The sequence below is a fragment of the Neofelis nebulosa genome, chromosome 12, assembly GCF_028018385.1.
Source record: "Neofelis nebulosa isolate mNeoNeb1 chromosome 12, mNeoNeb1.pri, whole genome shotgun sequence".
NCBI classification, from domain to species: Eukaryota; Metazoa; Chordata; class Mammalia; order Carnivora; family Felidae; genus Neofelis; species Neofelis nebulosa.
This window is the reverse complement of record NC_080793.1, coordinates 73,967,636-73,992,470: the sequence shown is the minus strand read 5'-3', so window position 1 is coordinate 73,992,470 and position 24,835 is coordinate 73,967,636.

Here is a 24,835-nt window from a genome sequence, read left to right as displayed (position 1 = left end):
CCCACTCCGTTTCATGTCTGCAGGCAACAATGTGAATACATTAAAATACAATTCCCCAAACTGTCCCTTGCTTCTTTGGGTTCCAGAGTGGGGTGTGATTGAAATAAGCCCTGGGTGATCTGTTGTTAACACCCTTTTAAGAAAGCCTCGAAAATCATAGTGACTTAAAAAATGGAACTTGTGAATTTGTTTTAAAGTTCACATGAATCTGAAACTAGAGGTTGAACTTGAAGGTCGCATGAAGCATAAGAATTAGAAACCCTGGGGTCTCTTAGCATGTTAGTTTTTCTAGTTCTGTCAGTTAACTTCTACGTACATTAGTAAAATCTTAAAATTCTTCAAGACATGATGGGTGAACATTTTGTGGCTTTTCATCTCTGATATGTGACTTTTTCTTTTTTGATTTTAAACACCGATTTTATTATTGATCGAGGGTTTGAGAGAACAAGTTCATTGGACAGACTTCTTTACCCTTACAGAGTAAGTGTTGTCCTGGTGGGCACCCCCTTTCAGTACTACGCGTTCTCTTGAGCACCCACCTCACTTGGCATCTGCTAGGGAACATCTGCGCCCCACTGAATGTGCCCTCATATTCCCTTCCGCTAGGAGCCTCCAACTGATTAGTCCAAGTCCCGTGATGGCAAAGCTACGTGACCATCCATGGCAAAGTGGTATGAAATGTTTCTCCTTTGTTGTTTGTACAGTGTTGAAAATATCACAAAGCATGATGGTTTTGCCAGGTATAGGGTAGCCTTTTAAAATAAATCGTTATTTCAGTTTTTAATCCCTCCTACCATGCCTCTTGTTAAGTCAGGAGGCAATATGGATATCAGACATCATTCAGAGGACCAAAGGCCTTGTTCGTGGGTCAGTTCATGGTCCTTCACTCCATTACTGCTTAATGTGACTTTCCCCCAGGAGGCTCTTAATTTTGCTGCTATAAATAGATTTTTATGGTATCCCATTTCGTTCCTCTATTCCATAAACTGAGGTTTTTGGTTTTGTTTCATTTTGTGGATGTCTGTATGTATTTTTCCAACTTTGTTGAAATCTAATTGATACGTGACATTACGTAAATTGGGTGGGTGCCGGGGACTAGGAAGTGGGGGAAATGGGGAGATGTCAGTCAAAGGGTACAAATGTCCAGTTATACCATGAATAAGTTCTAGGAATTGAATGTATAGAATGGTTACTATAGTTAACAAGACTGTAATATACATTTGAAAGTTTCTAAGACAGTAGATTAAATGTTCCCACCACACACAAAAGCAGTGGTAATTTTGTGAGGTGATAGATGTATTAACTAACCTTTTTTATTTACATTTTTTTGTTATTTCTGTTTCAATTCTTTGTTCTATTCTCATTTGGCACGAGTTTTTTATTCTCAAGAAATAACGTTGGCTTTCCTGCAAAGAGATTTTAGTTGTACAAGTGTCTCTAGCTCACCAGACGTACCCTTGTGTATCTGAACCTAGCAGTGAACTGAGCTTGGATTCTTTCATGGAAAGCTCCTCAGCCTCTACTCCAATGTGCTTATGGGAGGCGTGGCCAACTGTTTTCTAGACATAGCAAACTATATGCAAATACTACTAAGACTCAAATCTGGACACTTCCCCGCTTTGCCACACTTACCATAGGCGTACAGGTTATGCATTATAACCTGGTTTCTACAGTTGAGTGCTTTGGCTGTAAAGAGTTTAAGGAACTTGCTTAGGGCCTCTTACATCCAGTGAGCAACACTGAAGATTCTGAAGCCAGGCTTTTATCTACTACTTTAAAAACTGGGCTATGACAGGGGCGCCTGGGTGGCTCAGTCGGTTGAGCGTCCGACTTCGGCTCAGGTCACAATCTCGCGGTCCGTGAGTCCGAGCCCCACGTCGGGCTCTGGGCTGATGGCTCGGAGCCTGGAGCCTGCTTCCGATTCTGTGTCTCCCTCTCTCTCTGACCCTCCCCCGTTCATGCTCTGTCTCTCTCTGTCTCAAAAATAAATAAACTTAAAAAAAAAATTAAAAAAAACAAAACAAAACAAAAAAAACCCTGGGCTATGACATACAAATCGTAGCACTGCCTAGGGAAAATTGTCTTAGAAGAAGTTCCACTCAACTATTTATTAATTCATACCTCTATGCATTTATTCAACCATTTCTTATTATACACCTGTACTGTATTTAAAGTGTCTAGCATTCTTACTATTGTCTTTATTACTTATAGTAATTCAGGAAATATATGAATGAAATAATTAGACCGTTTCCCATTAGTTAGGTGTCCAGGCTGCTTCTCTGAACATCTCTTCTGAAAGAACCAAGGTTTGTGGGTACATTGAATTGTCTATTAGAAATGAAGGTTTGGGGCACCTGGGTGGCTCAGTTGGTTAAGTATCAACTCTTGATTTTGGCCTCAGGTGATCTTACAGTTCATGAGTTTGAGCCCTACATTGGGTTCTGAGCTGACAGCGCAGAGCCTGCTTGGGATTCTCTGCCTCTCTCTGCCCTCCCCTGCTCACTCTCATGCTCCCACTCATTCTCTCTCTCAAAAATAAATAAATAAATAAACTTTAAAAAGGAAAAAAACAAATGTTCACCTTATACCTGGCTCAAGTCAGCATTTCAAAGTGGGACCCAATACTTCTAGAAATCTATTTACACAGCATAAAATGGGTACTTGTATTCCACTTCGAAGTGAAACTATTTCTTTCTTTCTTATATTGTAAATAACATATTGTGAGCTAAGGATGCTTAATAAATGCTAAATAATGTAGTATATAAAAAAGAAAACTGACTGGGAAGCCCAATTTCCTGGGTCTTATAACAATTTTAAAAAAAAATTTTTTATCATTGGTGTAATGGTTTTTCTTTCCTTTTGCCTGCCTACCTTCCTTCCTTTTTCTCTTTCTTTCTTTAGTTCTTTCTTTCTTTCTTTCTTTTTAAGCTTATAACTAAATAAAAGATGGCATTATTTTGCATCAAATGCGTCCCCAAACAAATCTAGGATTTTCCACTGAGCTTTGTTCTCAGGAAACCATCACCATATCTCATTGTAGAAATATTTCCATGTGTAATTAATTTAAATAACATAAAAGAAACAGAGTTCAACGATGAAAAAAAAAGCCTTCTACCCAAACATACTTGACCACAAACCAAAGGCATATTTTGGGTTTGGTCTTGTTTTGATGATCACAGGATTTATCTTTATTTGCATTTTACTTGGGCTATTTTCAATGCCTGGGGAGACATGATGTACATTGTAAAATAATGCAATAAAATAATTGGACATATTTCCCTTGTCTCTGGGCATATTTATGCTTGTATACACAGTCACATTGAAAGGCTGGGAATGCGGCAATCTCAGCTGTAAATTGTTATGCTAACAGTGCCGGCTCAGCTCTGCTGCTCTCATGCTGAGAAGCAGACGGGAGAAGCAGACTGGGTGTTCCAAGGGGATGGATTGCCCCAGAGTCAACTGAGAAGTCAGTGCAGCTCATAAAGGCAAGGTCTGTTGAGCTTAAAAGAAAAAGGTCTATCAAACAAAACAAACCAACATCTAATCCTTTGCCAAGTAGAAGTTTTATAGAAAGCACAAAATTAGCGACAGACTGAGGGACCTTCTTCTGGTCTAGAATCAAGGAACAAACACAGCCGCCATCATTCTACTGGTTCTCATTTAAACGAACCTGGTTGCTTACATTTGTGCTGACCTCTGATGTGAGAAGAGTGATTTAAAAACTGGCGATTTCAATTCCAGACACTTGGGTAAGTGAAATGAAATAGCTTTGGAATCAGAATGTTAGTCAGAAGCAAGTTTGATATGATTTAAGAGTCAGAGTTTGGAATTCAGGAGCTCAAATCAGAGCAGATGATTTTGCAGATAGCATTGTACTTGAAATTGTGCATCAGAATCTGAAGCAGGGCCTGCTCCATTTTTAGGAGGATCCAGGAGACTCCCAACTTCCTAAGTTCTTTGTACAAATTATGAATCAACCCTGAAATCAAGCAGTGATGCTCTCTACTACATCTGACTGATGGCAAACAAAGTTGACCTGATTTTGCTCTCCATGAGAAGTGGCTCTAAGAGCTTTCATCAAGAGCTCAAAGGGCAACATTGGTTTTGAGGAAGTGCACTAGCTTTAGGGTCAAAAGACCAAAGTCTGAATGCCAGTTCCTTTCCTCATCATTTTGGACAATTTTGGTTATTTATCTCTTCTGGTTTTCTTTTACCTAAGATTATGGGAACATTGTCTGTCATCCCTACTGAGGACAATGAGATGTTCTGTAAACCCTTGCCAAGGATTATCTTTCTTTTAAAGCTGAATTCATTTCTCAGTAACAATCCTTACAAAACCTTTTTTGGTTTTTTTTTTGCAGTTGAGTTGGAAGTGTGTTTTGGGGACCTCTGTGTCTTCCAACATTGCCCTGTTTGAAGCCACTGGAAAGGCAAAGTAGCTAGAGATATGGCATGGAAGGCTTTTATGAGCCAGTTCTGGAGGTTGCATGTACCCCTTCTGCTCAATTCCCATTGGCTAGAATTCTGGCTCATAGTCACAGCTCTCTGCAAAGACGGTTGGAGAATGTGGTCGATTCTTGTGCCTGGGGAGAAGATGAGATGGAATTGGTGAGCAGCTAGCCAGTGTCTGCTAAAATTTAGGGTCAGAATAACTCACATACTATCTGGTCTATAATACAGTCACGGTAATTATTTTGATTAAAGGATCCCCTAATGAGTATAGAAAGACCAAACTTTTCACACATCCCCACGGGACATTAAGAGGAGCTTGTGTTCAGCAGTCATGGCCACGTGGTGCTCATGAGAGTCAGGGGGACACTGATTCAGACATGCTATCTTTCCCCTGCGTCTTCTCCTGGGGGCTGGCTAAGGTGGCTTGGCTCTATGCAAGACAGAGGGCCCTGATTCCCCAGTGGTCAACACAAGAATGCACCAATGACCTCTTGAGCTTGTTTTGGCCAGCAATACTTTCTGGAAAATTATCACTCCAGGAATGTGGTGAAGAGGCTTCACCAAGAATGTGGTGAAGGTAAGAAAGCACAGCCCTGTCTGAGTGAACTTGACTTGTTTTTTTTTTGGGGGGGGGTGTGGTTGGTGGAAATGTGGGCCATAAAACCATTTATACATGGACATTGCTATCTCATGGTCTAACTTTCAGACAAGAGAGATTTTGTGGCCAAGGGTTAGCCTCAGAAAATAAGTCTCGTTCATGAATAAATGATTCTGTGGTTCCTGAAGGTATGTTAGTATAAGGACTCATGATGAGAGAGGACCACGAACTGAAGGAAACTGGCCCATCGGATTGGTGGTGAGCACAAGAATGAAAGGCATCCAGCCTTTGAATTAGAAGCACCTCCAAGGACCACAGAATTGCATTTTAACCAAGATTTTTATAAATAAATATAACGATGTTGACTAGGGACTTGTTAGCGACAGGATCCTTCATAGTCTTATTCTTCATAACTGCCTTTTTAACAACAACAGCAAAAAAACTACATATGCAGTTGGAGAATGATTTTGTATACTGGGAACTTTTCAAATTAAATTCATTACTCACTCTCAGTGAGTGGCCTTCACTTATCAGTGTTTCCTAAATTTCAGTGCAAATTGACATCTGTGGAAAAGCGTGTTAAAACTCCTGACCTCTGGTTCCCCAGCCCCTGCCAAAAATTCTGAATCAGTAAATCTGAGACAAGGCCTGGGGATCTGGATTTTAACACTAATCTCCCACCCTATAACTCTAATGTAGCTGGTCCTCATGTTTTAGCAAATCCGGGTTTAACAATTTAATCTGACTTGCCCGTGTTTGTGTAAAAGCGTGCACGAAGAGTTTTTGTGACTCTTCACTTAAATAAACTATGACATGATCATGGTCAGGAGGAACATTTGCTTCTTTTCTTTCAGGAAGTCAGCACGGGTATAATGGATTTAGATTGAATGGTGCAATCATCGATGGGCATTGTGAGAAGCAACCTGACATAACCCCAGCTACTTTGCCTACTGTGTTCCAGGCGTGGCACCACGCACTTTAGATTCATCACGCCTAAATCTCACAGAACCCAGGGAGGTGGGTGTTAGATTTCATTTCAGAGTTGAGGAAACTGTAACTCAAAGAGGTTAAGTAACTTGCAAAGTAAAGTCAGACAGCTAGTAAGCAGCAGAGTCCAGATTTGGATCCTGCTGTGTTTGACTCCAGTGTCGTACCCTTTCATCTGCTCTGGATCAAACCAGAGAGCTTCAGGCTGGGATAATGGCAGCTAGGCAGGAAGCAAGAGCAGGAGTTGTGGGAAGAGATGGCAGGGCTAGCAGAGAAGGTTGGGAAAGGCAGAAGGAGGAGAGCAACTGGCAGGTGGCAAGGCGTGTTATCTACCTTCAAGCGCTGGTGACCACATGGGTCAAAGGAACATCTCTCCAAGGCAGCTTTTGTAAGGTTCTGATTCTACTTTTTTTTTTTTTAATTTTTTATGTTTATTATTTATTTTTGAGACAGAGAGAGACAGAGCGTGAGTAGGAGAGGGTTACAGAGAGAGAGAGACAGACGGACAGAATCCAAAGCAGGCCTCGGGCTCTGAGCTATCAGCACAGAGCCCGATGAGAGGCCTGAACCCATGAACCATGAGATCATGACCTGAGCCGAAGTCAGACACACAACTGACTGAGCCACCCAGATGCCCCACTACTTTCTGATGCATAGCATAAAGAGAAACCAAACTATCAAGTAATCATTACTGTACCCATTTTATGCATGAAGAGCCTGAGGATCAGTGCATTTAAGCTATTAATTGAGTAATATGAGTTAATGGAAGATTGGGGATTACAATCCAAGTCTGTTTGATCTCAGAGCCCACTCTTTCCATTTCACAACACTCTTTCCCTAACAGAATCCAAACTAGCATTTTCCAAACTGGTTTATTCTGTGAGATTAACAGGAGATAAGATTAGAGAAGACTTGAAATAAATGTTGGTGATGGCAGTAAATTAGAGACAGAAGTCAGAAAATCCAAGTAATTGAGTATGTGAAGGAACAGAGATTTTGGGGAATGCACTTTGTACTAGTGAGGGAAAAAAATAGTCAAGGCCAAGAAATGGACAACGCAAGGAAAAGATAAGGGAAGCCAAAGCAACATGAAGAGAGAAATAGAGATAATTTGTTATTGTTTGCTTTATTAACACCGTCATTCTTATACATGAGAAAATTTTAAAAAGCATGGCAGTAAGATTTTGGAGGGGATAGTGATAAAACCTTCACTATCCCCTCCAAAATCTTACTGCCATGTCAATTTGGCAGTCAATTTGTCATATATATGTCAATTTGCATATATATGCAAATATATATATACAAAGGTATATATATTTATATATATATAAATGCAAATATATATATAAATATATATATATGCAAATATATATTTATATATATTTATATTTATTATATATATTTATATATATAAATGCAAATATATATAAATTGCATATATATACATATATACATATATATGTCAATTTGCATATATATGTATATACATATATATATGCAAATTGACATCCTTGGAAAAGTGTGTTTAAACTCTTGACCTCTGGTTCCCCAGCCCCTGCCAAAAATTCTGAATCAGTAAATCTGAGGAAAGGCCTGGGGATCTGGATTTTAACACCAATCTCCCACCCTATAACTCTAATGTAGCTGGTCCTCATGTTTTAAGAAATAACAGGTTTAGCAATTTAATATATGTATCAATATAATATATTTAAAATTAATATAACATATAATATATTAAAGTTAATATACTATGTTTATATATATATAGTAATAAAAACACAATCACATTTCAATGGTTCTTTCTTATGCCATAATTAGTGCAAAGTTAACAAACCAAATGGTGGGGTACCTGTGTAAGTGTGTGCCTTTGGGGCTGGGTGACACTCTCTGGCTGTACCCTCCTATCAGTACTGAATTGAGAAAATTATCATATTGGAATTATACCTTATTTACCTGAGTTAATAATGGGGACATGAAACTGTATTTATTCTAGTCCATAGAAGCTAGAAAAGAAGTCCTTTATTACAAAATAATTACTTTCTCAAGGCAGGAAGAGAATAGTGGTTTGATGTGTGAATGATTTGCTGACATTCAAAAATCAAATCCAAGGGAATTTCCAAAAACCAAATATAGATTATGTTTGGCTTTCCTATCTCTTTGAATGGTCTGTAACCATATTCTCTAATTAGAATTAAAAAATCAAAAGTTGATTGTAAGAGGATCTCCAAAGGCGGGATCAAATGTGATTCCCACCACCCCACCCCCCCATCTTTGTTTTCTGATTGTTCTTCAATTAACACAGATTGGTAAACAAATTAAAGAAGATAAATATTGCTGATATGCCAAGTCTCAAATTCCTAACAAGACCAATTCATTGGCAAATATATTGATTGCAGATTAGATCAAGTTTTTAGATAAAGATGACAATTTAAATTCTATTTTGATCTGAGGCCAGCTCATAAGCACCTCTATAACTTTCATTTAGTTGAGCTTTAGCACTGATAAGGCAAACTGAAATTTGCTGTCTTTTCTCCTATTATGTGATATCTGAAACTGAGGAAGGGGGAGAAATGCAGCTCCCTTAACTCCTTTTAGACTTTTAACAAAATAAACTTTTGGGGCGCCTGGGTGGCTCAGTCGGTTGAGCATCCGACTTTGGCTCAGGTCATGATCTTGTAGTCTGTGAGTTCGAGCCCCGCGTTGGGCTCTGTGCTGACAGCTCAGAGCCTGGAGCCTGGAGCCTGCTTTGGATTCTGTGTCTCCCTCTCTCTCTACTGCCCCTCCCCCATGCCTGCTGTGTCTCTCTCTGTCTCAGAAATAAATAAACATTAAAAAAATTAAAAAAAAAACAAAATAAACTTTATTTGACATTAATTGACTTTATTTATTAACCTTCATTTATTAAACTTTATTTGACATATAATGAAATCCACAAGTTGAAAATGTTCAATTTAAGAAGGTGTGACTTAAGGTAATTTTTAGAAAAAACATTTGATGTTTATTTATTTTTTGAGAGAGAGACAGACAAACAGAGTGTGAGCGGGGGAAGGGCAGAGAAAGAGGGAAACACAGATTCTGAAGCAGGCTCCAGGCTCTGAGCTGTCATAACAGCACAGACCCTGACGGGGGACTTGAACTCACGGACCACAAGATCATGACATGAGCTGAAGTCGGACGCTTGATTGACTGAGCCACCCAGGCACCCGTAGAGAAACACTTGATATTTCATATCAATAGGTCCTCATAATCCTATTTCCATATACTGCTCCCTAGGCTGTATACATTATAAAACAACATGTTAGACTGTGGGTACAATGCATCTGGGGAGATGAGTCTCAAAAATTACCATTGTTGATAAGCTTGTCTCTATAAGAGAAATACTCTAAATTCCGAAACATTGATTTACAGAAATATTTTGATCACATCTTGCTTATGAGATGAAAAGTAAGTTTCTACCACTTACCTATGTTGGCCAGCATCCTAATGGATATTCTTAATCTTCTCTTTTCTTCTGAGTATTATGTACCTTCTTATATATTTTCCTATATCAAACGCCACCCCCCCCCCCCAAAAATCCACATTATTTATTGCCATATGAAGCAGTTTACTGAAGGCAGGACAGTTGGGGATGCTGTGACCCAGCAAGGAGGTAGCTCTAGAAAGTGTCCCATTTCACATCTAATTAGAGCTGCTGGGAGCTGATATGTGTGAATAGTGGATGCAAACTTCAAGTGGAGGTTTCTACTTCTCCGCCCAGCTATTTGCCCCTTGGAACTTTACGCCTCTCTACTGGACTTCCCTCCTGCTAACTCCCGCCTGGAGGCATCCTATTCTTTTCTAACTCAGAATCTAAAAACTGCACAGAGTAGTGAATTTTCTAGTCAGGGCTACAGCAGGGCTTTCCCCTTTGAAGTCCACTCTGCATTATGTCTGTTGGGAAGGAGGAGAAACCTGCAGAGACATACAAAGGTCAGAGTGATAAATACACATACGGTTATGGGTACTCACACGTTCCCATCCTATGGGCCCCTTTTTGCCTTACTGTCACCCACCTGCCTGAAGATTAACATTAAATCATAATTAAAATTATCTGCTATTTTCATTAAAAGTTTAAGATTTTAAACGTACACATACTTTAATGCTAACAAATGGCCTTTCTTAAAACAAGAAATAAAAGAATGTTTAAAAATTGATTCTATAGGGATGCCTGCGTGGCTCAGTTGGTTAAGCGTCCAACTTCGGCTCAGGTCATGATCTCACAGTTCATGGGTTCAAGCCCCACGTCCGGCTCTGTGCTGACAGCTCGGAGCCTGGAGCCTGCTTCAAATTCTGTGTCTTCCTCTCTCTCTGACTCTTCCCCACTCGTGCTTTCTCTCTCTCTCTCTCAAAAATAAAATATTAAAAAAAGTTGATTCTATAACCATATCTCAAACAAGAGGATTGATAATTTAGTCTGATACTGACCTTGAAATACGATTGCTTCTCTTTTCATAGATATCTCTTTGAAACTGCCAAATCCCACACTGAGTTAAAAACTTAGCAAGGTTTTGAATGAAGTTTTTAAAACTTTTTTTCAGACACTGTTTATATCAGTCACATGTATGTGTATATATCCATACGCATATATGTGAATATATATGTCTATATATATTCACATATATACATGTAGGTATATATGCGGCACACATATATATACGGAGTGTGGGTATATACATATATATACATATATATGATATATATATATATAGAAAAGAAAAGATATATATATATATCTTTTTCACTGAAAAGATATATATGTATATACCCACACTGTATATATGTGTGCTGCATATATATATATATGTATATACATACATATATACATATATATATGTATATACATACATATATACATATATATATATATATATTTGAACTCTAAAGAAGAAAAAGGTTAAAAATGACTTCAGTGACAGACTGATTAAAGTCTGGGTTAACTTTATTTTGCCTGATAAGTTTACTCACACCCACTGCACGCTGACAGCAGAATTGTCCTCCTGCGGCTCCGTTTCACAGTCCGAAACCCTCTTCACTTGTCGGTGTGTATGAGAGCACAGACATTCAAGAGCACTCACAAGTGTAACTGCAAGTTTGCCTCTGAGTGCATCGTCCTGAAATCTTAATATGCTACTTTTTTCCCTCCCTAAACAATACAAAGAAGTTGACAGGTCTGAAAGGGGCTTATGTGAAAAGATAATTAAGAGCTTTAGAGAGTGTCGAGAGTCAATAGCTCAGCACTGTCAGCACCGCGGCGTGTTACAGGCTATAATTAGATGGCATGGCGGTGGAAGGCATGTTTGGCAGTTGATTCCTGCATGATCTCCGACGGCAAAACAAAGAGCAGCCTCCACGAGATACCAGGCCAAGCGGGAAACAAAGGTACTGGAGTCGGGCCTTTCAAGTGTCTCTCCGTTTTCCCGGGGTGCATCATTTGGCGAAGAGCTTCTTTCCCTTTTGCCTGGCATCTGCCTGGGACGTCTGGCCCGTCCGTGTTCTTCATTCCCACACTCCTCTTAGCGTTGAGCCGCAGACCTCCCCACAGCCGTTTGCTCAGTGCCCCTGGGCCCTAGCCGCTCCACCTTCCTGTACTGACTTTGGACTCCAGAAAGTTCGCACCGATTTGAGGCAGAGCCAGTTGATCCCTGAGCAGAGGACACTTTTCCAAAGAACGGTGGAAAAGTCCAGACGGGTCTCTCGCTGAGTGGAGATGGAAAGTCAAAAGGCATTACGGGACTGAATGAAGATGCTCTAAACACTGAAAAGATTATGAGGAACAGCCGACCCTATGAGGTTCAAAGTTTATAGACAAAAATCTGTCTGTAATATAGGTGTTTGGAAATAAAACAATATTCTGATTTTTCCCCCATTATGATGATCTCAGTGATTTAAATATATGTATACGATTTTTCTCAAAGGTTTGTGCCTTAGAGCTTTTATTTGGCTGATGTTTTAGGGGTACTCAGCCCGTCTGTTTGCTCTCTTGGTGTGTTTTTCAGTTGAGAGCAAAATACACTTGATTTGACTGGTCAAACTTCACTTCTATCATGTTAAGAGATAAACTGAGGCATATTAAAAAATTTATGAATTTATTTGAGCAAAAATCAATTCAAATCACGCAGTATCCAATCTAGCAGAAAGAGAGGAGTTCTGAGCTGCTGCGTAAAATGAAAGACATTTAGGGGTGCCTGGGTGGCCCGGTCGGTTAAGAGTCCAACTCTTAGTTTCGGCTCAGGTCACGATCTCACGGTATGACTTCGAGCCCCGCATCGGGCTCCATGCTGACAGCACAGAGCCTGCTTGGGATTCTCTCTCTCTCCCTTTCTCTCTGCCCCTCCCCTACTCACTCTCTCTCTCTCTCTCTCAAAAATAAAAAAGACTTAAAAAAAAGCTTAAAAAAAAAAGAAAGACATTTATAGGTAGAAAAGAATGGGAACAACAGAGTTATACTTAGTGAAAAAGAGGGTTGGTTATCACAAGGTTACTTTCCTTTAAGGAATGACAAGGGGTCTATCAGGCAGATAACCTAACTAGTGTTGATCAACCGATTCCTGATTGACTGGTTTACGAATCCATTTCAGCTTTCGGCGAAACTGTAATTAAGTTAAGTCTCGGTTTGGTGATGCTGGGCTTAGCATGAGTGACTTCATTTGGGGCCTGTCGTCCGGTTTTCAACAACAGATGCCAAACACTGTCCGTGTTTTTGAGCCAAACTGCAAATTTCTAGGTAAACACTCCTGGCCAAAACTGATCTTAAAAGTTTCTTATTTTATGGAAGTTGTAATTAAACAACAATATTTAATCAAGAAAATCATATTTTAATCAATAGTATTTAAGTAAAACAGGTGACTATAATGAAATAAATTATTAAATAAATAAAAAGTCAGGAAACATATTACATGAAGTTGGCTTGAAATCAGCCTGTACACCCTTCAAACATAACTATTTTTTAAATGGGGTTGGAGGCGCCCGGGTGGCACAGTCCGTTGAGGTCCATCTTGGGCTTTGAGCTGATGGCACAGAGCCTACTTTGGATTCTTTGTCTCTCTCTCTCTCTCTCTCTCTCTCTCTCTCTCTGCCTCTTCCTTGCTCACGCTTTCTTGCTCTCTCTCTGTCACTCAAAAATAAATAAACATTAAAAATTTCTTATTAAATAAATAGGGTTGAACAATGTATTTCTTACCTCTAAGAATGCTGTGATCAAAGAATCATCCCACACAGACCTGCTAATTTTTTAACATTTCCTTAAATCTTGTTAGAATAAAAAGTTACAAAATACCACAGATGAAGTTGAAGTCCCCATGCATCGTGTTCCCTTCTCCTGTTCCAGAAGCAGTTACTTTCATAAGTTTTAAATAATATGTGTACATTTTTATCTGTATATCTGGGCAGTAACAGAGTATTGTTATTGTGTTACTGTGTTTCGAATTTATGAAATTTATGAAATGGTGTGAAATAAAATGTGCCATTCCATAATTTGTCTTTTTAAAATTTAAATTTTTTTTTCAACGTTTTTTATTTATTTTTGGGACAGAGAGAGACAGAGCATGAACGGGAGAGGGGCAGAGAGAGAGGGAGACACAGAATCGGAAACAGGCTCCAGGCTCCGAGCCATCAGCCCAGAGCCTGACGCGGGGCTCAAACTCACGGACTGCGAGATCGTGACCTGGCTGAAGTCGGACGCTTAACCGACTGCGCCACCCAGGCGCCCCTGTCTTTTTAAAATTTAATGCTAGGGGTTTTGTTTGTTTGTTTTGTTTTGTTTTTGAGATCTATCGATGTTGATAAAATGATAGCCCACCCTTGTTGATTCACATTTAGGTAGTTTTCAATTTTTCTCTTTAAAACACAAGACCTGTATGAACATTCTTGTATCTATGTCTGCATGAGAGAGAATCTCCCCATATATTTGTAGAAGATTAACTATACCCACTTGGGCCAGTTTTCCATGTTGATGGAGCACTTTGGGCTTTTTGGTTCCCAGAGAAAAAAGGCAGATATAGAAATAGTCTGAAATGTAAACAGATGGAATCAACACCTGAATTCAAATCTGTTGAAATTGAATATCGTATCACTTTCTTAAGTAGTTTTCCATTGTTTATCATTACCATTGGGTTCCTTTTCTGAACTGATACATCTTATCAGTGATTCTCAGCCATCTTTATCATACCTCTGGAGCTCAACAGTCGCTTAGAGACAGCAGAATTTCAGTAGTCACACTGTCTACAAGTCCCAGTGCCAGGATCCTTTCTGAAGCTAACCTTAACATCCAGTGACCCCAGATTTCTCCTCAACTGGCCTAAGAATCCAATAAGCTTTTAATTGTGTGTGTGTGTGTGTGTGTGTGTGTGTGTGTGTAAAGGGAAAGGGGGGTGGAGATGAACTCAGGCACATTTAGGAAGGAAGCAAACATATTAAAAATGAATGGCATTTACCAGCTTTTGTGACCCTCTCTCCTGCTCCCAATCAGACTTGAAAAGAGGTGTGTTGAATTTTTCACCTGTCTCTAAGGGCTGTTTGCCACTGCTCACTCTTTCTTCATTTTCTCTCATTAAAGTCTAATAATAAGTGTGATAAGACAGCTGAACTCAGACTATAATCAGATCTTCACAGCAAGATGTTTTAACCCCCTTCTGAAGAAGCTCCTAGACAGACAGCTGGCTCAGGACTCTTTGTATCTCACAGGGTTGTTACATTACACTCTGAATTATGGCCTTAACCTGGGGTTCCACAAAGCCTTCCCTTTCCAGTATACTTTCCTTATGGTCCCCGCACTCATTCTTCTGATACTCAGATCTTGCCTTGCCATTTAATTCTTAGAAACATCTTGTCATTGTCTAGCTCCTCCCATACCAGTCACCATGGATATGGTCTGAAGTCTACAGTGTGACAGTTGAAGACCTGCATAATCCAGTCCAAACTACCTTTCCAGGTTCATTGCCACTAATTCTTACTTCTGTAATTAGTGTTCTCCTTGGACACTCATGCCCTCATTTTTCACAACTCTTTGCCTTTGATGTGGCTGTTCTTGTAAATCCTCAAATGACACACCTTGACGAAATCTTGGTCAACAGTTCATATCTTCCTTACTTGAAGTCTCACAACACTTTATAGTCACTGTGCTCCATAAACTATTACTTACAATTATTAGCATTGGTGCGTGAATCTAAACCCTTCACAAAAGTCTAAACTTCCAGAAGGCAAGAAAAATATCTCATTTCCTGTCATATCTCCCCAGCATATTGCCATGCATGTAGTAGGTATTTATTTACTAGAGCAGAAACTGGATAAGAAAAGGAGTCTTACCTCTCTTATCATCCCTCTACCTCTTGTTCTTAGAACGGCACTTGGCATATATAAATATTTTGTGTTATATCAAGGGTTGGTAAATTATGATTTGTGGGCCAAATTTAGCTCCACACCTGTTTTTATAAGATTTATTAGAATACAGCCATGCCCACTCCTTTACATATTGTTTATGGATGTTTCCTCTAAACAACGAAATTGAGTAGCTGTAATAGAGATTGTATGGCCCACAAGGCCTGGAATATTTACTATCTGGCTCTTTACAGAAAAAGTTCACTGACTGAATAAGTGAAAATGGGCTGTACAGCAGGGAGATGCAGAGAGCAGTACAAAATGTCCCTAACAATATTGCATTTAGTTATTACTTAGATTTGTCATTTCAAGAGATTATCCTCCCCTCAATTTCCATCTACATGAAGATAGACATATATGCATTTATTGGCAGCTTTCTTGCCATTATTTGCTGGTGAGTGATTAAAGATAGCTGAGACTGGATGTTTGGGATACACGTACACGCACACACATACACATACATATATGTATATAGGTGTGTATAGTGTATATATTTGTTAATTGTAGGCATCACTTTGGAAAATGTTCAGAAGCATAAATAGAAATTGCCACACTGTAATCACACAGCCGTGTTTTAAAAATCACATAGATACTTTTAGCTGATTGATTTTCAGAGTTCAGTCAAGAAATTTCAGGTTTGTGTACATATATTCATTGCTAGCTGAACATCCAAGAATGACCCGCATATAATTGCATGGTGCCGATATTATAATTCCATTAGAAACAGTGGTACTTATTATATGCTAACTTGTATTTATCCTGAAACTCCATCACCTGATGAATATGCAATTAACCTACTTATTACCACAGAAAACATCTCCTTAGAAATACAACACAGCCACATAATTTTTGATCTGATCTTCAAAGGCTTTCTGTGGAGGAAAGTAATTTTTTCCCAATAAGATATATTATTGGAAACACAACTGTATGTAGCCAATTCTCTACATCATCTGATTTATTTTAATTAGAGGTTAGCTGCTGAATGTGATTACAGTTATAATTATTACGATACCAGTCATCCACATTTCCATTAGCATTCCACTTGATAGTTAGCAATAAGCAGAAATAAAATATTAGGACTTTTAAGAGAAGAGATTACCAATTAGTACAATTCTCCACTGGCACAAGATAATTATTAATTATGATCATCATGGTAATTATTCACCAAGTTAAATTTCACGGGGCTACCTGTGTGCAGATTCTCTCTGCACTGCATCCTGACATCAGCCTTCTTATCTGCTCTGGAAATCCTGAAGCAATATTTGTATTAAATACACAGTTGACTGAACACCAAATGGAAAGGCAGCCGTGAAGGCGCAGGATAGATCTCCATTTCATTAAAGGATCCTTTCTCTTTGTAGGGCATTGCAAGGGGAGTATGTAAAAACATATGCCTTAAGAAAGACACCTCTATTCACATAAGTGTTTGTTGATCACACAGGATAAAACTGAACCCACACCTGCCCTCCTCAGCACGAGCTCTTCCAATTTCCTCCTGAAACTGCCATTCGTATCCAACACTGACACTGTTCATTGCAAACAGAAGGCAACAAATGCCATTTGAAGATGGTTGATCACTCAAGGACTAATACCATAGAGATAAGTTAGAAAAATATCTACAGGCGTCGTGGTTTGCAACCTGCATCCACTTCACTATGGCAGTGCTAAAATATAAAGCCATTATTTAGCAGCAGGTACATTTCTTCCATATAAATGCCTGTATACCAAACCACCGTAGGTACCACCACGTCCAGGAACCTGACGTGAAAGACGTTTGAGGCGGTTCAAAGGAAATGCCAATGGGACTCAGGGAGAAAGACAATTTGCAGCAGTGGACAGCACTGGACTGAGATTCAGATGAGAGTCATTACTGGTCTTGATCCTGAACGTACGTGGGTACCCTCTTTAGGCAAGTCATTGAACTTCTCACAGCCTCAGGTTCTTTAGTTGCATCTGGAGACAATATCTCTTTTGCCTCACTTGGGAGACTGTCAGTAGAATCAAACGACGTGGTATATGAAATAATATTTATGAGCTATAAACCGTTACACAAATATATGGTGAGTGTAAATAACTCAAAGGAAGCACATTTAACTAGACTCTTGCATGTTTCTTAAAAAAAATAATAATAATTAAGCGTATTCTGCATCACCGAGCCTACGCTTTTACTCAGTAAACAAAGGGAAAAGGCTGGCCTTGCCAGAAACGGAATTTAGGTAAGGAATTAGCGTTTCGCTCATCTCTGGATTGGGAAACGTTGAAATAAATGATAAAGCCAGGTTTTATTAGCTCACTTTTTGTGTGTTTAAAAGGAAAACGTGGAGGGCTGATGCTCTGGAACTGAAGGCTGGATGGGCTGGGGGAGTCGGTGGTTGATGGAGCAGAGAACAACCTCCGAGAACCTCTTTCATACACAAAATCACATGCCCTGTGCTCTCAGGCTGCACTTCCTTACTAGGGATGCCTCTCTAGTAACTGCACCAATCAACTCGTGCTGAGTCCAAATGGGGGAAAAATAAAGTAAATTCCAAATGACTCTTTCTCATTGCTGTTCATGTTTGCTGCCAATGTTTGCTTCCATGCTTGACAACATGAGCAAAGATTTGTCTCTGGGAAGCGCTCTATTTCTCCTGTTTAAATAGCTGGTGCCCTAAAGGGGACGGAGAAGAGGTAGGAGACAGCCAGTTTCTGATAGAGGGAGAGACAGCACATTTGCTCAACAAAACAAAAAATGTTTAGAATAAAGAGAAAGCAGCTAACATGGGGTTTGTTATTGCTTACCCGCATTCCCGAATTGGATCGGAAACAAAGACAGACAGATATGGTTCAAATTGCCTTTGGGCATTTATCATTTTAAGTGTTTGAAAAGCTCAGCTTATATAAAATATCAGTGCTATTAAAGATTTAAAGATATAATAGTCATTTTCTCGTTAATTTAATTCTGTTACAATTTTTTAAAAAATACCTAGCTTCTGTTCCAAGCCCAATTTCTGAAACATCTGTCAGGAAGAAAATGCTATAATATATGAATTTTTTGCCCTATGAACTGATTATTTTTAGCAGCTTTTATGAGCATAATAACAGTAATTTTAGCAGCTAATTTACCTAAAATCATTTTATTCCAAAGCCTGAAAGACCCCCAAATCAGAAGGTTCTCTTTGTCTAAAAAGTTTAATCAAAATAAATGTTTCTAGTTAGTTTTAAGAGGAAAAACTAGGGTCTCTTAATGCTCAAATATTTAGTAAGCTTTCAAGGAGGTGTAGGGGGAAGCAATCTGCCTGTCACAGGAGAGAAAAAAAAAAATTAAAGAGCAAGATTTTTAAATTGTACTTCTTGACATTAATAAATAACAAGAGGGAGCCAGTACCATTCTTTAACATGTGTGAGCACAATACAATAAGCAAATCTGACTCATCTGCCAGCCTGATTGCTTTGTTTAGAATTCCACTGTCAGAGGTAAAGTGAGGGTGAGGGGATTTATGTAAATTAGGCCCTTCCAAGCTGGAGAAAAGTTGGATGACTTAAAAAAAAAAAAAAAAAAACTTTTCCAAGTTTAGAAAGTTAAACGTGTTTTTCTTCCCACATCAGTTCTGAGTAAGAGTGACTTTTAGTTCTCAGAATCGGGTTAAAAATACGATCTGGAAACCATGGCTATGGATTCCCACAGATTTTTCCAAGCTTGGAAGGTAACCGATCTGTACCTTCCCGCCTTTCTGGTCTTACCATGTGTGGGTGTTGGGACAGGAAAGAGAGGGGAAGTGGAGGAGGAGGGAGTGGATATTTGTATGAGACATTTAGTCCTGGTTTCTGTACGAGCTGAGTGGAATCAATCAGGTTAATCTAAGAAAGAAACAGTTGTTTGAAGATTATACGACATGAAGGCAGCTCCGATTTGTTTAGATTCAATCAGAGTTCCTAGGAAGGTAACAATATAGACCCTCTGAGGCCTGGAAACCTCTGTGTAGTACCCTAACACTGTGGGCATTTTTGTTTGTTTTAGAGAGCATAGCGGCGGGCACCTGATTCCCTATCCCTGTGATAACCGACTCTGGGTGTTTCACATCCCAGCTGTCTGCACTCAAATGGTGAGTTCAAGTTACTTACAGAAATTCTAGGTGCTCTATAACACTTTGCAAAGAGGGGAATGTTGCTGAGTTGACCACAGAATAGGAAGTGATTAAGTTCAAATCCACACCAGTTATTGGGGAATCAGAGAGGATGCTCTTCTGGGGAAGTTTGGTGTTAGGCAATGGCTGGAGCATGACAGTGTGGTGATGGAGGTCCTTTCATGCCCCACCAGCCTCTTCCCTTCCCAGCTCCAGTCTAATCCTAGCCAGCCTCAAGTTGACCAGCTATGGGACTTGGAAGTCTTGTGAGAATGCTCTAGCCCTCATAGCAAGTGAGGGAGAAGGCGAAAGGGGGACAAGACAGGCCTGAAGAATTCAATTCCCCTCTGGAACAGTGGCCAGCCTAAAGGCTAGAAACAGAGCTCTGAGCCCATGGTTCTCAGGCTTTGTGGAGAGCAAGGGTGGCTGCTGTCCACTTGTGGTTCCAGGAATACTGGCTGATTTCCCTCATCCTGGAAAAGCTAAGCGACATGGGGGTACACGGCCTCTGTCTGAGACCACAGGCTTGTGGTCTCCATGACTTCTGAGCGGATGCTCCACGGGCCTACAGACATAAACGTCTCCCAATGTTCACACATTTGCTGCTACGTAAAATACTAACAGCCTGAGTGAATTCCTGTAATAATAAAACACCAAATTGTTAAATACTTTATTATTTTTAACATGACTTATTATCATTGTATTATTTTTTAAATGGAGTAGAATTCAGCCAGGCTATGCACTGAATCCTCTGCCTAGATGGCTAATTTAATATCAGTTAACATTTTTCATCTGGACCTGTGCAAGAGCTAGTTTTGAGCTGAGAACTGGAGAGGTAGTATTGGGTGAGACAAACACAACTCCCCAAAAGAATGCTAAACTGGAGGACAGTAGTTTTTTAGCTCACTGCAAAAGATTGATGCATCATCGGTGCCATGATTGTGGAGGCAATGACCCAAATGAAACTCATTTTGAAATGGAAAATACATCTGTTATATGAACTAGAAAGCACCATCAACCCACTTAAACCGTGTTTCAGCAATTTTTCTGTATATGTTGTTTACATTATTTCATTTTCACTCATTTTTGAACAGTAGTGGGATTAAGTACAGGTTCCACATTCTGTAGATTTGTACTGGATGGTCAGTTGTAATAAATCTAAAAATTCTTAGGGAAAAATTTAAAAATTTTTGAAAATTATAAAACAGGTTTCTTCCCAATCATATTTACTTGTTTCATAATTATGAAAAGGTATTTGATGAGTATTGAACATTGTTCAATAGCTTTGAATAGATGTTAGGAAACCATTTTTGTGAGTGCTCTCTAAAGGGTCAAATTAGCTTTATTTGAAATAATGTGACTCAAGGGGCACCTGGGTGGCTCAGTCGGTTAAGCGTCTGACTTTGACTCAGGTAATGATCTCACAGTTTGTGGGTTCAAGCCCCGAGTGGGGTTGTGTTGACAGCTCGTAGCCTGGAGCCTGCTTCAGATTCTGTGTCTCCCTCTCTCTCTGCTCTCCCCCCCGTTCGTGTTCTGTCTCCCTCTCCTTCAAGAATAAGTAAACATTAAAAAGAAAAAAAAAAAAGAAAGAATGTGACTCGAAAGACACCCCATTCTCATTTTTGACATCTTCCAATATATCTGCTGGATATGTTAGTTACCAAATCTCAAAATGTGTTCTTTCAAAGAACCCTCCCAGGGGCATATTAAGCCTTAGGGGAGAAGTCTGCTTTTAATGATGATAAGAATTGTCACAAAAGCAAATGATCTATCATATGGACTCTCTTAGTACCAATGGGAACTAAGAAAAGTTTGTTATGTCCTTTTTGTTCATTGTAACAGACATTACTAGACGCAATAAACAATATTATAAAGACTTGTGCAATAAACTGAGAATTTTTAGGTGGTGGATGATTAAGTATATGAACATTAAAAAAGAAAAGATAATACCATTTGACCAACTGTGTTCTCATTATGTTTCAGTTGCCAGAAACTCTCAAATAAAATTTAGCTCTCTCTTTTTAATAATATGAGTTTATATTTTAAAAATACCTATTTTCCCATTCCTCTCCAATGGTTTTGATATTTTGATATTGTTTCATTTTTAATGGTTTTAATTTTTAATCATTTTTGATAACAGCCCGGGTGTGAGCCATAAATGACCTGTCTTAGTAAATTCGTCATGCGGTTTATGAAATTCACTCTGATGACGAGGACTCTAAAGAAGTATATTTACGTGAGTGATTTTTCTTTGTATAATTTAGGCTCTCTGACAACACTATTGAAACATATGCTCCCCAATTTTATGACAACGTTAAAACACAAACTATATAGAAATTAATAGATAACTTTCATATTAGGCTTATGATACAATAGTTTAGAATGGTGGGTGAAAGAAAGCCAAGTCTGTACTTTGGGAGAAAATATCTGTGCTTAGCAATGCATCAGTAAAATATTTTAAGACTTGAAGTTCTGGGGAGACTTCCAACCAGAGTGGGTTTCAGGAACTCAAGTTTCAATTACCTGTGGCATTGTTGCCCATCTCAAATTGTCTCTTGAAAATCTGTGAAGCCCTTATAATATCAGAATCTATTTTGGAGGTACCTCCACTAATGTCCTATTTGGTAAACATTCTAACTTTGTGTTATATGCCAACTTTTTTCTCATCTTTGTATCTTACCTATTTTATTCCTCCTGAAATGCATGCTTGCAGACTGCTAAATCCCCTGGCACTTCCCGACAACGATAAATAGGTGGCAGATCCCATCTAGAGGCGAATAAATTATAAAACGGGAAAATGAATGACGAGTGTGAGAAAGAATGTGCCACGTTTCAGATGACTTGCATGCACCTGCATTTGTTGGGCAGGGGTGTGTGTACAGGATCCTCCTATTAACCGATCTCCGGAAGCTCAGGGAAGCCATGGGGCCGGGCACCGATGGTGGACTCTTCAGCCTTTCCCTTTACAGCTACTTAACCCGTGGATATCCGAGCTCTTGGTTCAGTTTTGAAGTTCGGTCTCGGGCAAATATTAAACTCCCCATAATTATTTAAATCCCATCACTTGTATTGGTTTGCAGTGGGAGGGAAAAAGTCTCTGACAAAAATTCTCATCACTTCCTCCTACAGATGTGGCCAAAAATACTGTGGATCGTCACTGCTGACACGTTCCCCAGCTCTGGTGTCTAGACTGATGTTTCTCAACTTTTAATTGGCAAATGAGTTGCCTAGGGATCTTTGTTAGCATGGAGATTTTCATTCAGGATAGCTGACGGAGGCCTGGGATTCTGCATTTCTGGCAAGTTGGGGATGCCAGTGCTGCTCTTCTTTGGACTACGCTTAGGATAGCAATTGTCTAGAGTAGACTCCATTATAAATGTCCGTGGTTGCTTTGAGATTTTCCACATAAAGTGTGTTGGAACGGGTCTGAGGCTTTCTAGTAGATTCAATTCCATGTGATAACGTAAAAATGCACAAAAAATTTTACATAAAAATGTAAAATTTGATGAGCAGTGGGAGTACTTCAATCTTAATAGAACTCACCTGTGATGTGAGAAGGATGTGCAAGAACGAATTTTTAAGGCCCCTAAACTTCAAAGTAAGTTGAGTCTATCACTCTAGTCCATGTGCTATATATAGATATAAGGATAAATGCATTTTTTCCTTCTCCCCCCATTTTAGCTTCTGGCTGGCTGCCAGGCTCCCCAACACTACCTTTGCCTTAGTCTGGCTGATTTGTTTAATCCACCCGAATGGTCCTAGCTCCTTGACTCCTGCCACGATGCTGTCTTCCATTCTGTGTCATTCTATTCCTCCGTCATCTAAGGCTCAATCATCTTCTCTCACCACCACCTCCCATTGTCTACTGCCAAATCCTGCAGTCTTGGGGAACCTACCCTGCATTCCCATCCTGCATTTCTTGCTCTCATTTCCCTCCTTGTCCGGTTGAACTCAATGGCCAATCAAAAGACCACTCCCTTGCCCCTCTCCTGTTCATTACATTTGCTTGGGAAAACCACATTTTGGAGGCAAAACCTCTCAAAAATATCCAAGTCCTGATGCCAGCCATCTGTGAATGTCATCTTCTATGACAAAAGAGGCTTTGCAGACATGATTAAGTGAAAGCTCTCGAGATGGGAAGATCATTCTGGGTGGTATGAATGAACACTCAATGCAATTGCAAGTATCTTTATCCTCAGAGGACAGAGGCAGGAGGAGATCTGGTAGAGAAGGTTGAGGACTATATGATAATGGAAGCAGAAAGGCATGTGAAGGTAGCAAGGCTGCTGGTTTAAAAGATAGAGGAGGGGGCCAGAAGCCAAGGAATACCTCTGTCAAATCTGGAAAAAGGAAGGAAACAGATTCTTCACTAGAGGCTCCAGAAACAGAGTAGCCTTGCAGACACCTTGACCTTAGTCTAGTGAAACTACCTTCCAGCTTTTTGCCTTCAAAACTGTAAGAGAATCATCTGTGTTGTCTAAGCCACTAAGTTAGTGACAATTTGTTATAGCACCGATAGGAAACGATTACATTGCTCAAATCAAGTCTATGCCTACACTGTACTTACACCGGCACAGCTAAACATGGTGAGGGGCAATCACATGGTTATGCTGGCCAGTCACACCTTAAATGAAGGTCCTTGAGTGAGCCTTCAGCTCTGCCCTAAAATCCCATCATTCTAATCTTGACTGCTCATACTCTTCCATTATTTTAGGGGATATTCCATACCTCCTTTCTCCTCAACTTTCCACTGCTTCTAATCTCTTCTTTCAGCTAATGAGTTATTTCACTGAAAACAAAAACAAAAAACAGAATCAAGTAGAAATAAAGTTGAAGACCTTCAGCAAGCTTCCACCACCTTCCTGTGTCTCTGGCAGGAGACCACAAGGTTTCCCCTTGACTATAAATGAACTGTTTACACTGGATTACAGAGGATTTTGTCTGTTTTGTTTGCTGCGATATCCTCCACTGCAGAGAAGAGTGCCTGATTTACAATAGGCACTCAATGAATAATTTTTGAGTGAATGGATAAATGAATGAATGAACAATAGAATGAATGAATGAATGAATGAGATAAGTTACAAACACTGCTCTCAAAGAAACCAATTAAGTAAATAGATGGATCCCACAAGAGTAGAAGGAGACAAGCTAGAAATATGAGCCGAGTGTGCTCTGGGGTGACAGGGAAGAGGTCAGGTGATATTTCAGGGATGATACACACACTTAGATTACACAGAAGAGTATGAGCTATTTCATGACAGTGTGCCATTGGTTTTTT